The sequence below is a fragment of the Pieris napi genome, chromosome 23 (assembly GCF_905475465.1).
Source record: "Pieris napi chromosome 23, ilPieNapi1.2, whole genome shotgun sequence".
Lineage (NCBI taxonomy): Eukaryota > Metazoa > Arthropoda > Insecta > Lepidoptera > Pieridae > Pieris > Pieris napi.
In genome coordinates, this window is record NC_062256.1 from 5180436 (window position 1) to 5198936 (window position 18501).

At 36.5% G+C, this 18501-nt stretch overlaps 1 protein-coding gene across 1 annotated transcript in view; it reads right to left on the bottom strand.

Moving 5' to 3' along the window:
* The window catches only part of LOC125061450 (zinc finger protein 43-like), a 343312-nt gene that overhangs the window by 175054 nt on the left and 149757 nt on the right, over positions 1-18501 (bottom strand). The window lies entirely within an intron of this gene.

Genomic DNA, 18501 nt, shown 5'->3' on the forward strand with positions numbered 1-18501 from the left:
AGCGATTTTCATATGGCAATAAAAGAAAAATTTCATCTGTCAACTGAAATTTCGAGGAATTGTTTTTGGTTTGGCTTCAAATTTCCTTTAAAAAGTGATGAAAATGTCGAAGAAACCTCTTCGATCGCAAGCAAGACATATTGTTTTCAATGTTTATCAAAGAATACTTGATCAACAAGAAGCAGAACATACACAATCATCGATATTGAGCCATGTGCAAGCGTTGACTGGTTAGTAGGCATGACACGTCTTGATACATTGGTTTATGGGATTCTTCGTGTGTATTATATTATGTACTTATACTAAACTTTGGTTTATTTCAGGGGTTTCTTATACCACAAATAAACTTGGATAGTTTTGATTTAGAATTGATCAGAAACAAGATAAATGAGTTTTACACTGTTTCTTTCTCTCAAATAGGGATCGATGAATAGCGAAAATCTTGTGAACATGTAATAAAAATTGAAAATAAGTTCATAGAACAAGATCGGTTAATTAAGATGCAGGAGGAAAGGTTTATCATAAATACTGCGTTGAAGACTTTTTTATGGATGTGCAGTATTTGAAACCATTTTCAAGTTCTTAATTAATTAATAAACTCTATTGAAGTTTTCATCTAAATTTCAAACCCCACATTCGCCACATTTTCAAAAATTATCATTGGATAAATTTTTATATAATTTGCATATATCACACACAGAATCAGCCGCTATAAGAAAAAAAAAGTATCAAAACGTTTTACTCCAATTTCCCCAGTATTGCTAGCATCAATTTCTTTTTTCCCTATTTGCCATCAGATCCTGGTAGACCTATAGACGTTTAGGCCATAAGATTAGTATATTCTCTATCGCAATGTTGCCATATCAGAGGTATTCCGCCTAGATTTTGGGGTTTTCTTAGTGGAAATTTTTAAAAACACGACAAATACAGTTTTTTCTATTGTATGTTACGTTCCTGATTTCGGAACTAAATTAAAGTAGTAAGTAGTAAACACATCGTAAGAATAGGATCCGTGTAGTAAACATTACTAATTGTATATTCGTTTGAGCTTTGATGTGATTTCAATTACATACAAATTCTAAAATTAGATGAAAATTCGGTGATAACACTTCAGAATAATTATAATTTTTTGTATTTAGAGGCATCCTAGGGGATTTCTGAGGGAAATCAAATTAGTCTTAGGGTTAGTTGCAGAGACCATCTGGCAACACCGCTCTATAGTTTGATTGAGTCTCTGCTCTGCTCTATACTACAGATTCATCCAGTTTTTAGTTTTAATTATTGAAACGTAGTATTGACATCACATTGGCACCATAACATTTGACATTTCGCTTTTAGGCTTCTCAATTTTTTATAGATTTGCAGTTTGCCTTAGTATCAGGCAATAAAGACATCAGTATTCAGTCAGTGTTGCCAACTTGGGGGTTTCCCTCTAAATTGAGGGGTAATCAAGATATCCAGGGTTTTTTTAGGGGGTACATTTATTTAGGGGGATTTTTAGGGGGTACTTCATTCAAGAATTTTTTCTCTTCAAACACACGATTCTATAAAATTTATATTAAGCTTCAAACGCAATTAACAAATTAAACCAAATATAAACTCCAAGCCTGGCTACAGCTTAAATATCGAAAAACAATAATTTCATGTGTCAAATTTGTTCCACCGTATGATCAAATCATTTAACGTCAATATGTCAATATGATAATTCAAAATTATCAGCAACAGCAAAACAGCGCGATATCCAGGCCGATGTCTTCGACGAAATATTAGAAGCTTATCCCAATGACATTTAATAATATTGTGTTAGAAGTAAAAAAAAAGCACATTGTAGCAATTCGTATTTCATTTTAATTCTGTCTCGTTTAACTGTAGCAGAACAGATAAAAATGAAAAAGTACAAAAAGCCCTAAAAATAATGTATTAAAAGAAATTGACGAAAACGCAAAAAAAATTCTGCCAAGAAACGTTAAGAAAAACTGAATTCTAAGAAATAAAAAAAGGGTGCGTGTACTTATGTACGCGCGTAAGCAGTTATACTTCTTTGGCATTATTAAAAATAGTTTTTGATTGCATGCAAATAATTAATTACAGTTAAATAATCAAAGACTGGAAAAGGAGTCATTATAGTCAATAAAGTTCAGTTTACATTAAAAAAATTAAAAAAATAAATATTTATTATTATTCTCTTACATTAAGTGTAACATAAATTTTATTATTATTCGAATGTTGTTTTTAAATTATGTCCAATGCCGTAGTATCTTCCGTGGGCAACTTCATTCTGTTAATTTTGTGTCACGGTGCGCGCGCATCGTAAAATTTCACTCTCATCAATTTTTCATAACGCGCCTAAAGAAGTACAACTTCAAAAATAAGAATCGTTTCATCTCATTGTTATTATCATTAATATTATTTGGTCATTGATTAACATATATAAATATGTAAAATGTATCTACTCACGTATTTATGTGCATTTTTTTACTACTTCAACGTTTTTTTAATTCATATTTGAAATTACCTCTTAAACCAAGTGTACATCAATAACTTTAGGGGTTTTTGAACGAAATTTATTTGGGGTATTTGAAGTTGGTCCTAGGGGGAACATTTTGTAGGAGTTGGCAACCCTGTATTCAGTCTGTAGTCTGTACTCTGTAGTCTGTATCACGCATTTTACAAATCAGGATTCAGGAAACATATAACGTAACTAAAAACTAAAAAGCTTAGAGTCTGAGTTAAAAGTGCAAGCCTCATGGCCTCAACCTTCATATCAGTGATCAGTCGTCATGGATTGATTTTTATTGAGATAGACTGAATAAGGGTTTATTACTTAAATGGTACCTGGTAGATTTGTTATTTGGTAATAGGTTGTGGACTCCATTAGCAAAGCAATCTTCCATTTTGTGTAAAAGTTTGGCCTGTTATTCAAATCAAGTGTTATGATGAATGGTGAATAATGGAAACATATTTTGTTCTTGAAAAATGTGAATCAACTCAGTCAAAGTTGCTCTACATAACTTCTTTGATGATCAGATTTTAATAAGTATTTTGTCTCATGTACTTAGTAAGATCAAATTACTTGAAGTTGGATGTTTTTCCTGTGTGATAGAAGAGTTGTAAACTGGATGAATTCAGGAGGACAAATAAGATAATAAGCAATAAAGAAATAATTTAAAACAATGCAATTAATATTTCGTTCAAGATATTTCTACAAGTTTTCACCAGAGTTACAGCATAGCATCAAAAATAATGTACATAACCGGTTTCTACATATTTTTACTTTAACCAAAATTCTAATGAAGTATAAATAAAATCTAATGCTTCACGCTCCGTAAGGAAGACTGCCCCCCTGTCACTCTAAATGGCACCCAATTACCACATCAAAATACAGTCCAATATTTAGGAATGCATTTAGACCGCATACTCACCTGTAAATAACATATTCAAACAAAGCGAGACGAAATTAACCACAAATACAAGAGTCTCTACTGGCTTATGGGACGAAATTCAAAACTATCCATTGACAATAAGTTGCTTTTATACAAAACCATTCTCAAACCTATATGGACATATGGAATGCAGCTTTGGGGATCTGCTAGTGCCTCAAATATAATAATAATACAAAGAGCTCAAAATTACATTCTCAAGCAAATATCAAACACCCCATGGTTTCTCAAAACAACAGAAGTCCATGAATTTTTTAACATGCCCAGGGTAAAAGAGGAAATAATCACACATGTGTATAACTACAAACTAACACTTCAAAAGCACCCCAATCAGCTAGCAGGACAGCTAACTATACCAGAAACTACTCGACGACTAAAAATGCGGCAAGACATTTTTGACCAGGTCAACCCAACAGACCGAGTTTAAATAAGAATAGGCAGGCTCCGCTGGGAGTAGCGCCTAACACTTCAAGAAGCACTCAACGTATATACTTATAGTGGCAGACTGATTGTATGATTAATATTTAAAAAAAATGCTAATCTACCACACTCCCCACACAAGACCCCCGGACCAAAGAAGAGCCTTCCCGCGCGAATTATTTCGCGCGGAACATGACGACATCTAAACCTAACATCTCATCTCAAACAAAAGGGCTGGACACCTCCCGCTGGCGACTCGGAGCGCGCAGAGGACTTCAACCGCTGGTCTTCCTCGCTGGGCCTCCCTCGGGTTACCGAGGGTCTCACCCGGTGTGGTTCGACCGCGCCGACGCGCGCCCGATGTAGCCGACAAACACGATTAAGGCGCTGCGAGAGCGAGAACGCTCCGCATCGCCACGAGGCTCAGGGCCGCTCCAGGCCCGCCACCACGACCGCCCCGCCGTTGAGGGGGGCGCGAACCCGACACTCCCCGCAAGCCCATGGGCGTAACGGGGTTCCCGGCGCCACCCACGGGTGCATGCGCGGAAGAAAGCAGAACCAGTTCTCGCCATCCTGTATAAAGAATCTTAGCGATTTCCAGTTTAAAATCTTTTAATTTAATCGAAGTTGGCTCGTTACTCTGTTCTCTTACTCTCTTTCTCTCTCTCCTTCTCTCTTGTGTCTCTCCTAAGTCTTGTGCCAGCAATGTATGGCGACAATGTCTAGTAATTGGTAAGACAAACGCTAGTAGGTACCATTTTTTAGTATGCATTTTATTTTGTACTTCCAAGAAATGAGTCCAATAAATCCACTCCTCTCATAAGTCGATTAAAGATTTTTTCAAAGCAGTGGGCCCATTCTCCCTTAGTCTCTTTTATGGCATTTTTGTAGGCTTTCATCACATCTTCAGGGCTCGTAAAGCGAATATCTCGAATTTTATCTATAGTTCTTGGGAATAAATGAAAGTCGCAGGGCGCCAGGTCACGGGACTGTATGGCGGATGACTCATCATCTCGTCACCTGCCATAGTCAAATATTCAACAGTCCGTTTTGCGGAGTGCGCTGAAGCATTGTGATGAAGGAGGATCCTGCTTCATGGGCGCTGCTGTCGAATTTTTTCCAAGACAACAGGCAAACATCGATTGACATACCAGTCTGTGATGTCAAATATAGTATTTGAGTCACCGCCGTTGAACTTATCTAACATTTGGCCACACCAGTCCATGCGATCCATCGTCGGTTAAAGTATGGGGAATCCATTTGGTACAAACCTTCCTGACGCCTAAATGTTCGTGTAATATTTCTTGACTCATACCAATGCCTAGGCTTGCCCGTTTCTGCTGATAGGTCACTCTCTTATCTTCCTCACTTATGTTACCTTCTATAGTTGCTGTTAAAGGACGTCCCTCACGCGGATCATCATTGACCGAAATATATATTTCTACCTCAACTGGTTTCAATGTAGTCTTTCCAAATCTGTTACTTACTTCCACAATGGAAGGGTGTTTGTTCGTCGTTATCATAAGTACTGGACGCTTATCCTTCCACTTAGAGACATACACTTTTTCTTTGCGTGCCCAGATATGCTCACCTTTTTTGAGCTTCTTGGTTACAATGTCCTTAGGATTATCTTTCCGATTTGTCCTCAAAGTTCCAGTCGAATGGGTTTTAAGAATGCTTTTAGTACGCCGTTGGATCCGCTGTGACCCCCTAAATTCAAACAGATATTTGTACTACAGGCATGCTAAAAAGAAAATGATATGTATAGTATTGGCTTGCGCATACAGTAAGCTACATGTTGCAAAAAAAATTCATGTCAATCGGAGCAAAAATTATATTTCTGTATGGCGGGGAAAAAATGAAAAACAACAAAAAATTAAATTGACAAATCTTTATTATTTTAGTACAAAAACAAGAAAAAAACATGAACTGAGGAAAAAAAATACTTTTTGCTGTGTTTGTTGGCAAAACAAGACGCGCAAACACTGGGATTCGATGGGCAAGTGAGGCATACTGTACTTGTTTTTTTTTGTGAGTTTCTTGGCCTCTACGCTTGTTTTGCCTTCTTGTCGTAAACTTTCGTAGCAGTGTATACACATGCGACGTATAAGTCGATTGCGATGGTCAGTCAAAGGGTTCTTTCCGAACTCATGTGTGGGGTTACACCAATCTGATCAGAAAAATCAATCGTGCTTTTGTGTGAGTTGTATTCGGCAATTACTAATGGTTTCAAAGTAGTTTTTCGCCTATTTCGCTTGCTTCGGACTGTTACGAATCCAACTGAATGTTTTGTTGATAACGCGAGAACGTCCCTCTTGTCTTTCCACTTTAAAACTAAAATTCCGTCATCATTTTCTTTTGCTATCGTCTCACCTTTTTGCAACTTTGTGGAAACAATGTCTTTTGGAAACCCTCTTGGATTTTTTCGAACTGTGCCAAGCAAATGCGTAGACCGATATAAAAGACACTTAGCTAAGTTCACGCTTGTATAAAAATTATCGGTTACAATACTTCGGCCCGCATCTCTAGATAAATTTTGGCCAGGCGTCGTTTTCTTACCTTCATATAAAGGGTGTCCAGCGGAATATTTTCAACTTTAGAATTTAATATAAAAAAAAATGACATCGTTTTAATTTGTTTTTATTTCAATTAAATACAGAATAACAATGCGGATTTTATTTTTTAAAAACGATATCATTCAAATGATGGCCGTTTTTTTCAATGCACTCTTGCAGTCGGACCCTTACATTTGCGATTACGCGACGTCAAAGCGCTGGAGTAATGCTTTGAATTTCATGGCGAATGTTTTCCTGTAGGGCCTGAATTGTCCGGGGATTGTTGTTGTAGACCTTTGATTTGAGGTATCCCCATAAAAAGAAATCGCAAGGTGTGAGGTCTGGTGACCGAGGCGGCCATGGAATGTCTCCGTACTTGCTGATCAGTTTCTTCGGAAAAACTGCCCTTAACCTTTCCATCGACACCCAAGCTGTGTGCGGAGTGGCACCGTCCTGTTGAAATTGTGTTCGATTGTCGTACCCTGAATACTGCTGCAATTGAGGTAACAGAAACTCGTCGATCATACGGCAATACACCGGAGCAGTGACCGTCTCACCTTGGTTAAAAAAATAAGGGCCAATTACCCCGCTCGCTGAAATGGCACACCAAACTGTCGTTTTTAAACAATGTAAACGTTTTTGATGGCGCTCTCTAGGGTTGTTAGGGCACCAGTATCGCATATTTTGTTTGTTAACATAGCCATCAATATGAAAATGTGCTTCGTCACTGAATAAAATGTTTCTAAGCGTAAGTGCTGTCCGAAAACGTCCCAGCATTGTTCTTGCGAAGGATTCTCGCAAAGGATAGTCATTTTCGTTGAGATACTGAACAATTTGCATTTTGTACGGGTGCAGCTTTAATTTCTTTTTCAAAATAACATGCACTGTTGATTTTTTTTCCTGTGGAGGCCGCAATCTTACTTATTGATTTTCGTGGATTTCGAATAATTTCATTTCGAACTTGAGACACATGTTCTGGCGTTGTTGCTGACGTTGATGGTCCAGGAATAGGTCTGTTTGCCATTGTGCCTTCTTGCCTTAATCTTTGTACCCACGACCAGATAAGTTGCGTGTTCGGCCCATCACTTAGTCGTCGAATATTAAAATGAGTACAAAAAGCGCGACGTGCACGTACCAATGATTCACTGCACTTCAAATATTGCTCCACCGCAAACGCGCGGTGCGCTCCCGACCAGTGACTTATAGCGACTAACAAATCCGCAAATCGTACACTTTGAATGATATCCCTCCTGCTTACGTCACCCCGCTATTATTTCGATAAAGTTGGAAAATTCCTGCTGGACACCCTTTACTATCAGATCATGTACATAACCATTTTCGTCGCATATTTTAAACAGTTTTATCCCATATTTATGCTTCTTTCCGGAGATATATTGCATGAAAACAATCCTGCCACGGAAAGCAACCATTGTCTCATCCACCGTTAGATATTCGCCAGGTGTGTTAAAATTCAGATTTTTTTTGTCAAGTCGTTTCACGTTCGTGACGTTTCACTCGGAGAAGTCTTTCACCTAGGTGACAAATGATAATATGTATCCTCAATGTGCCAGCACCGCAGCAGTAATTCAAAGCGATTTCAGCTCATTACTGAACTAGCTACGGGATGTTTGTATAATATATTTTGCCTCCAGTATTAATCAGATATATTAGGCAGTTTTTTTATACCCATCCATATCAGCAGACCAAGGAATTTCTTCATTTTGATATGATCACAATCCTTCCAATCAACTAGTCTACTTGACCGTCTCAAAACTGTAACTAACATCGTTTTATTTGCGTATCAGTTAGTCATGGTTACCATCAGGTTAATTATTTCTTCATCCACAAACAAACTATAGTAGGTAATTCAGCTCGGTCTTACACGTGTCGGGAATATTTCTATCTGTTGATTGTATAACACTTACGGCAACTTTTTGTTTAATTACTCCCCAGATTAATTCTATGGGGCTCAACGTACAATGATATAGTGGGAGCCTCAAGACTTCGTGGCCGTGTGATTTTAAAATATCATCTATCTGATATTTAGGTTCAGACTTATGATTTTTCACTGCTTACAGTAATATTGACATTAACGCCAATTATCGTCGTAAGGCGATACTTGGCGACGATAATTGGCTTGATTGAATTGGTTTGATTGAAGCCATTCTTTTATAACAGCAATACGGTCGGCTTGTGTAGGCGGTTTGTTTAATTGCACATAATGGTACTTGGCGTTGTCCATGACAATTAGATAAGGTTTTGTAAGGTTGGGAATCAACTTCTTCGTAACCCATTTTGTAAAGTTATCTTTGTTCATATCACGGTGGTAGTCAGCAGATGTACTCTTCGACCTATACACCAAACAACAGTTTGGCACAAAACCATTTTCTCCACCAGCATGTACAATGATCCATCTAGGCCCTGTCGAAATACTGTTAGATGGGCCTGCAATATCTTTATTTTTCCAGCTTTTATTTACTAAACATGAACCATAAATAAGCCACATCTAGCTTATCATCGGCTTCTCGATTCTTTTGCATACGCTCCAAATACTTGAATCTGTGTATCTTTATGTCACGTCGCTCCATTAAAATAGTCCTTTTTGATTGGCACTTCACGAATTGGAATGCGATGTCTTTCAAAATAAGTCTGAAGGCAAAATAAGATTGTTATTTTTAGATTATATTCAAACTGAAAGAAAATGAAATTCATTTTTGTTACCTTAATGGTTCTCTTCCTCCTTTGAAATTGATTTCCTCCCGAAGAATATGTAGCAATTTCATGATGGCGCGGGTTGTAAAATACCTTTATACCTATTTGATTATCTAATGTTAACCCTTAATTTGGCACCGATAAAAATATTCAAAATATTTGAATTTGACAATTTTGTGGTTTCAGCAGTATGTCATAAAGTTCTGGAAAAATTAAAAAAAATCTACAATAGCCCACTGCTGGGAAAACTGGTGTCCGTCACAGCGGACCTTGCCAATTACTGTGAAATTAATGGTCAGATATATATGTTTTCTGGGGCGGTCACTGCCAAACTACGGTTATTTTTATGTTTTTTTACTAAAGAAAAATACAGAAATGAACATTTTAGAACTAATTGATACCGAAGTACAGTTTATTTTGTATGAAAATTTAAAAAACAATTTCTGGGGGCTTTTCCTGTCACGAAACATAATCTTGTGTTGCATTTTATGCAATACACGACAGTTTTCTTTTGGCAGAACCTGCAGCGTCCTTCTTCCATGGTCGAAGGGAAATGTCCTATATTGTCGTATTTTAATGGACTCAAAGGGCGGGGTGCATGCGGTTTCTTTACTTTGACGGATTCAGTCTGTTTTCTTTTAGCCGACCTGTTTGCCTTGCACAATAAGTCATAAATATCATATCTAAATGATTTCAAAGGTTTTTTAGATTTCACGTTGCCGGAATGCTTTTGGCGGTACAATAGCCAAGCATTATTTATACAAATGTCAATTATCTGTGCAAATATCGCTAAATACCATCTCCTGCTTTTGAAAGGTGTTTTGTACAGTGATATGAGCATATCAGAAAGATCAACATCTCCCATATGTCTATTGTATTGGCGCACAATCTGTGGACGTTGGAAATCGATTTTGGCTTTTGCGTCTTTGGAATATCGGCGTACTTTTTCTATAGGCTCACTTGCTACAAAGGAACTAATAAATATGACAGCCTTATTATCATTCCAACGAACAACAGCTAAGCGGTTTTTATCACATATAGCTTCTACAAAATTTCCTCGAGTTTTCTTTTTCATGGCTTTTTCAGTAGGTAAAACTTTTTCTGCTCCTCGAAGGCGATTGCCTCGAATAGTGCCTAAGGCAAAAACACCATAGTTTTCTCGGAGAATAAATAGCAACTCCGGTGCTGGATGATATTGCTTAAATAAATCTATTTTCCATAATTCATAAACAAAATTTACCCATGTAGCAAATATATTCCCAACAGCAGTAGTACTTTGCCAAAAAAAATTTCATCTTAAAATCAAGTTTATTTCTTCTTAATTTAACTAACATCAAAAGAAATTGATCCAATGTTTTTTCTAGAATAGCGTTTTTTCTTGGTTCCCTTGCGATACTTACTGTGGTTGGGATTGCAGTCATTTTCAAATATCTATGAACTTGAGGTAAGCCTAATAATATGAATGCATAATAATTAGTGCTTATTACATATACAAACAAAGTGTTCATAAACAAACAATCAAACATATATAACCAGTTAGTTTCGAATGAACTACCTGTAAGACAGTGGGATGTTTTCATTCTAATTGCTGTTTTAAATTTGTAGTGTTACTTCTCTTCTTCTTGTAGTGCTTCTCCACTACTGGAGGTTGGCGGTCAGCTCGACATACTTCTTCTTATTCCTCGCCAAGCGCATCAGCTGTTCTACGCTGGCCACTCCCGTCCATTCTCTGATATTGCGAAGCCACGACTTCCTCCTTCTGCCAGCGCGTCTTTTCCCCTCGTCCTTGCCCATCATGATGACTTGAAGAAGTCGGTACCGTTCGTGTCGAAGCACATGTCCCAAGTAACTTATTTTCTTCTTTTTAATGGTCAAAGTGAGTTCTCGGGATCGTTTGGCGCGCCGTAGAACTTCTTCTTTCGTAACTCTTTGGACCCAGTTTATCCTTAGTCAACTATACTCTGTAGATCTTCAGGTGTTATTGCTATAAGAGTGGTATCATCACTATTTGCCCATTGATCTTGATACCCCCCTTTTGCCTTCCAGTGCTTCAGAGATAATTGCTTCTGAATACAGATTAAATAAAAGCGGGGACAGAATACAACCTTGCCTCACTCCACGACAGATTGCAATTAGTTCGGTTTCGTCACCGTCCACTCTCACCGTGCTGGATTGGTTCCAGTAAAGGATTTGTATTAGCCTCACATCCCTGCCATCCATTCCGACTTCTTGCAGATGACACATATGTACATCGTGTTTAACACTGTCAAAGGCTTTTTTGTAATCAACAAAAAATATATTGAAGTCTGTCTGTAAGTCTCTACATTTTTGAACTAGCGGTTCCTACTCCAGATCTGAACCCGAACTGGCTCTCCGAAATTTGTGCATCCCATTTGACTTTGTTTGTTGATAGGGCGTTGGCGGCGGCGCCAGTTATTTTATTAATTACACTATTGATGAATGCTTTATTCATAACATCGTTATCCAGATTTGGCTTTGCTTAATAATAAAAGCCCTTTATTCGCTGACCTTTTTAACTTGCATGCTATACTTATAAAACATTAGTATTCTTAAATCTTGTTTACATAGTAAAAATATTAAATATAGATATAATGGTATCGATCGCTTATACGAGTACTGGGAATAAATAAGGCGCGACTGCGTTTCTCTGTGAATACAAAAGAAACAACATTTAAAGCCTATACTCTAGGTTTTATAAAAAAAAATAATAAAAAAAAAAATTTAAACATCTTACATATAGAATATGTAACACAAACAATCTATACCAGCAAATATATTTTCAAACAAATTATATTCCCTAATTAATGTTAATTGTTCCTCCATATCATCTATTTCAATTAAATTTCTAGTATACCTAACTGGCATAAATTTACTGTGATCAAAATATTTCGTATAAACTTCTGCGACTTAATAATTTAATTTTTCTCATTAAGTATATATCTTTACTTAAATACTCTAACATAAATTCTTTAATAAACTGTTCTTCGTTATTTGATGGAATATAAAAGTACCACATACCTCTTTCATAATTCGCTTTTTATATGGAGCTTCAAACACTACACGTCTTAACGGTTTAGTTGGATAACTATTAATAATTGGTATGCCTCCATCGCTGTTTTCTTAACACCGGTGTATTGTATTACTTAATGACGTCGTGTTGTTCAGCTAATAAGTCTTTACCTGTGTGGTGTATTTTACTTAAGGCATCTGTTACGTGATTCTCTTTACCTTTAATATGCTTTCTTTTGTAATCATAATCTTGTATTTTCAACTTCCAACGATTTAATATGATTGTTTTTTTTTTTATTTGATTTGGCTCTTTTAATTTTGATAAGCAAATTAAAGGCTTATGATCTGTTCTTAGTGTGAATTTTCTACCATAAATATAAGGTCTAAAATATGTTACAGCCTATATAAAACCTAATATTTATTTTTCCCTTGTATTATATTTTTGTTCGGTTTCACTAAGCGTTCGTGATGCGTAAGGCTACCGGATGATATCCTGACTTAATATAGCACCTAATGACATTCTCAAGCTGCAGACGTTTGGTTTTAAACCATCTTTATTTAAAACATGACCTAAACATTCAATTTCTTGTTTCATTAAAACACACTTGTTTTGGTTTAACTTTAAATTAGCTTTTCGTAAAGCTTCGAAAACTTGTTGAAACCTATTAATATGGTCCGGTTTATTTTTTAAATAAATTATAATATCGTCTAAAGAAAGAAAATTGAATTATTCATCATCCGTTGGAAAGTCTCAGGTACATTCTTTAAACCAAAAATAACCGACAACCCTCTTTCTCCTACCGGCGTGTAATAAAATAGCACCAAGACCAATAGCAATTGCATCGGTGTGAAGTTCCGTAGGCAACTGGGGAATGAATATCGCTAAAACCGGTTCATTTGTGAAACTGTGAATTATATAATCGCGAGAAGTATCCTGCTCAGCACCCCATAAAAATGGTTGCCCTTTTTTTAACAACTTTGCTATACACACCGTCTTTGAAGCATAACCTGATATATAGCGACGGAAATATCTCGCTAAGCTTAGAAACTGGCGAACCTCCTTGACATTTGTGGGTTTTGGAGATCTAATAAGTGCATCGACCTTCCCCGGACTCGGCCTAACCTGACCATGACCAATCATTCGCCCCAATTCTCAGTACTGATTCTGAAATCAGTGAAATATCCGACTCACTACCGATCCAAACATCGACTGGTACTTTTTGAAGTACTGCTGATATTACTTTAATTTGTTTGGGATGAGTCTAAGCAAAAATTGACTTCATTGATTTTTTCACTACCGTCAGAACGCTGTTTTTGGAAACATAAATCTATTAAATGTCCATTACGCTCACAAAATGTGCAATATTTAACTGATATATTCTGGTTATAACTTCGTACAATTGGAGATGGTTTTGTGAAACTGTCACCCTGAGTAGAAGTCGTTGGGTCAGCTCTAAGCTTTTTAGGACAATGCCATTTCTTATGACCTAATTTTCTACAGATATGGCAAGTAATTTGGTTATGATCAAGCCTAGACGCCTCGCGTTTTCGCGTGTAAGACGTACCCTAACTACCTCAATAACTTCTTTAGCCATGCCTGAGCCTGGCTTACTAGCAGAACTCTGTACAGCCAAAGGGCTTACTAAAATATGGCTCCCATTCACAGGACGCGACGGAAACACGCTATTTACGGATACAGGTAGACTAGCTTCGATCACTTCCAATCTACTATGAATCCTATTAAGAGCTACATCGCGTGAACTATCGCAGCGAGTACGCAAGTTTCGTTTGTGTTTACGAAAGCTACGGGGGCTGTACGATACGTCACAATGCCTGGAAGACGATCGCGGCGGTTAGGTGGACTACTATAGCGGATTCTACCTGACGGCGTATAACGGGAATCTACACTATCGCGACGTACTTCGCGAGAACTAGAACGTCGATTTTCGCGAGTATGCCTTTGTCTCTCGAGTCGAGACGAACACTGAACACTAATAAGCACTAAATTTAGATGGCCAACGGTCTAAACGCGTGGCGATCCCAATTCTGATTTTAGCAACCAGAAGTGATAATCAAATATTTAAAAAAAACAATTCGAAATAACCTAAGAATTGATTTAACCAAAAATAACTTTATTAAAGAACAAAACACGGTATATTCGAAATCACACTAAATCAAGCAATAAAATATTAATAAATTAACTGGAAAAAGAACTTTACAAGAACTAAAACAACCTTTTATTTAAGTGACCTAAAAGATGAACTTCCGCCACATTTAGTTTAATGTGATATCGTTCTATTTTTCGTATTCTACTTAGCAAGCCCTTTTATTTGATATCTTATTGGCTATATTATCGGCTAAATCTTTAAAACCGTCATTTTGAGTTAATTAACAGTTGTAATTTAAAAATCTCTATAATAATTACCAGAGCCAGTTATTTGGCTTATAGATATTCTCCATTTTTCTCTTCTGTACGATGATAGGAGCACAGTAATTTTTTTCTTTAATTCCGGCATAGGGACTCCCATTTCACTACTGATTTCTCTCCAAGCATCTTCTCTAAGCGATTTATTATGATACGAAGAACTTTTGCTATTCCAAAGTAGTTCTTTTGTATCATACAATTCAATAAAAACAAAACATAAAAAATACATTAGCTTAGCGTGGTTGTGATGTCAAATATTCATGTGACCACCTTTGCCAGAACATTTTTTGAATTATTTGCCAGCGATTGAGATTGGAAATGGAAGAATTTTCATAATTCTTATCGGATACTAACAGAAGCGGTTTGCTGACGAAGAAATGTCTGGGGTAAGAGGAGTCGGATCCTGAGGATCGCTACTAAGTTGAGACAAGGGTCTCAAATTAAGACAAGCTTCTATCTGGTGCAACAAAGTAGTGATCTCTTCGTAGGTTAGGGTTTTACACTGTGAAATGTTGCGCCGTCATGTTGAAATCACAGCTCTTGGACATCATGATTGTTCAATTCAGGAATGAAAAAGTTAGTAATCATGTCTCTATACGGATCACCTTTGACTGTAACGTTCTGGAAATTATCGTTTTTGAAGAAGTATGGACGAATGCTGCTATCAGCCCATAAAGCGCACCAAACAGTCAGATTTTCTGGATGTAACGGTGTTTCGACATACACTTGAGGATTAGCTTCACTCCAAATGCGGCAGTTTTGTTTGTTGACGTAGCCATTCAACCAGAAGTGCGCTTCATCGTTAAACAAAATTCGCTTATGAAAATCGGGAACAACGGCAATCTCGTTTTGGGCCCATTCGACGAATCTACGCCTTGCTTGATGATCGTTTGGCTTCAATTCTTGCACAAATTTTTCAACCAATTTATTAACATGAACTCATTTAAACCCAATGTGGAAAGAAACATCTTTTTGCACACTTTGAATATTGTATCATCTTTACTTCTCAAAGTGTAAGCTAAAGACATTTTTCGCCTAGAAGAATTAGGATCGCCTGTAGTACGTCGCTTTGTAGCTTGTTTTGAAACAAGAGCAGCTACATAAACTTTTCTTTTTTTCTGATCCCAACTCATTTTTTTCCAAAAGAAATTAAAAATAAATTCTCTTTGCGATTCTGAAACTTTCAGACAGTCTTTTGTTTTATTGCAATGATTCGAAGTACATGCTGGTCCTAGTTTTCTCTCAGATCTATTTACACCTCTTTGTGCTTTCATACCTTTCTGTTTTGTCCATCCTTGGTAAGCTTCTCCACATTCCCTTTTTCTCTTATTTTTTATGTCATTCCATTCAGATGGATCTGCTATTTTCTTTCTACTTTTCTTTACTTTTTCATTGTATAAACTTTCTTCAGCTGTCGCATTATTGTTGCTTGTAAGTTCTGTTTCATTAGCTGGTATGGATACCGGAATGGATTTCGGATCGAGAATGATATGTGAAGAGTCTTCATCTAAATTGTCAATCAGATTATGGAGCTCTGAGCTACCAATTAAAATAGACATACTGTTATCAGAGACATAATCGTTTTCTGTTGTATTTTTATCAGGTAGAAGAGAAAGTTGCACCTGTGTTTGCGTAGTTTTAGTTTCCATTGTTTCATTCTCTTCTATTACCAGGCTCGATATAGCTTTATTTTAATTCTGTTCCATAATCTGAACAGTTTTTTTATTAAAGTTTTCATTATCAACCTCCCAATGTATACCAGACTCATTATCTTTGAGTGAAGAAATTATTTCTACAAGTTCCGGATCATCCACCATTATTGATAAACTATCATGCGATAATCTTAAAATATTTTGACTTGAATCTGTCAAAGTCTGAGTATTTGACTTACTTTTTGTAATTGGCAAACAGGTATTATTATTGTTACCAGTAATTGGTCGATTTTTCTTTTCTAGCTTCGGTTTCCTTATTGAGCATTTAGTCTCAGGTTGAGATTGTCTGCTTGACTTATCCACACCTCGCTGAGCGAGATCGACCATACGATATCCTCGAAGACCCTGTAAAAACCATTTTTTTTAAATAAACATCGACTACAAGAATGATGCTTTATACTGAAAACTAGCGAAGGCCCGCATTATTCTATCCTAATCTACCTTACTAATATTATAAATGCGTAAGTGTTGTTTGTTGTTACCTCTTCACTTCTCATACATACATACATGTTGTCTAGGGTATACAAATGGACATAGGGTTTTTTTTTACCTTTTATCTCGGAAGAATTAACAGTTCCCGAGGGACCAACATTTACAGGGGGTAACTCTATCCCCCTTATTCCAAAACGTGGACTAAAATAGTCCTGATTTAAAACTGGTACTAAACTTGTGCTGTTAACATTTATTAGGAACATAATATCAGACTTCTTGTAAATTTTGAGAAAAATCTATAATTTTTTGACTTCAAAATTTATTATGACTTTTTTTTTATTCACTCATATCCTCCACACGGTCTTCATCATTTTTACAGCAGTCAGGACATTGTAGAACCTGATGTTGACGACAAATCCACTTGTTACATATGTAACACTGTTTTCTGGTGGACTTATTGCGCGCTCTGCCACAAAAGGAACATTTTCCAACGCGACCAGTATTGGGGGGTTGTGCTGGGCATGGTTGTAATTTTGATGGGTCATTCATACCTAAAAGCATTTTCCCTTGCATTTTCAAGGATTTTGGAATACTTTTAATAGATATTCTGCGCTGTTATGCATGATATGGTGCAACTAGGCGAAATCCAAGTTCGTAAATAATCCTTCCTTGCCTTATTACTGAAGTCCTTATTTATTGTATGTATAATATAACCGTTTATAGCACTTATATTCATATCATACAATAAGCTGTAAAAACTCAACTGAAACGTACGAGTGGGATATACTGGACTGAACTGGTTTTGAGGCTATAAAAGCACGGCGCACGATATGGCCGGGCTCACTTCTTCGCCGCTCGCACTAGATAATATAGACGTCACTTACATTTATTGTTGTTGAATTTGTGGTTATGTGTTCTTTATTAATTAATAGTAGTTGTGTGGTAAATTTCGTGTAATATAATTTGTTTTTTTTTAGTAATTTTATTTGTTAATTTCTTACGATACAATATATTTCTCCCACTAGGTAGGTGTTACAAAACAATCGTACATTCAATGTACTCGTAGTTTAACTATAGGTATTCATTTGTTTATATTCTTAGCTCAATAATTATTACAGAGGTTTGTTGTCATATAAATAATCGTTAAACAATAACGGACCCAGTATAGACCCTTGAGGTACACCGGATGTCACATTTATAAATGTGCTCTTGTGTCTACCGGTTACTACCGCCTGCCTTTTTATCCATCTGTATAGATCTCCGCGGATTCCTATCGCTAATACATATGTATTTATTCAAAAAACTTACTAAACAGTAGGTACGAGTAATTTAAGAAATTCGAAGAAAAAAATCAATTCTTCATTTTATTAATTGAAATTGTTTATGTAACTAATCAAACCCGAATCATTCTCTACTGGTGTGGGAATATTTTGAATTAAATTTTGTTCAGATGATTCCTGGACGTGCAATTAATATCCCATTGATTGTTGAGTATTTAAATTCGGTACAGGAGTGTGCTGAATATTATTTTCTTCAATTTCAGCCAAAATTAAATCTTTATCTTTGATCTTAACCTTAGTTTACGCCCCAATGGAATATTTTCCATGGCAAAAGACTTTCAAAAAACACTTGTTTACTGCATCTTTCCCTTTTTCGTCCTCCTGGCATCCTGGCAGGGTCGCCATGTAAGGACGGGACTAAATAAGAACTATGTTTCCAGTTCAAAGATTTTCCATTTAATACTCCTTGCTCTAATACAGTGCATGAGAATTTAT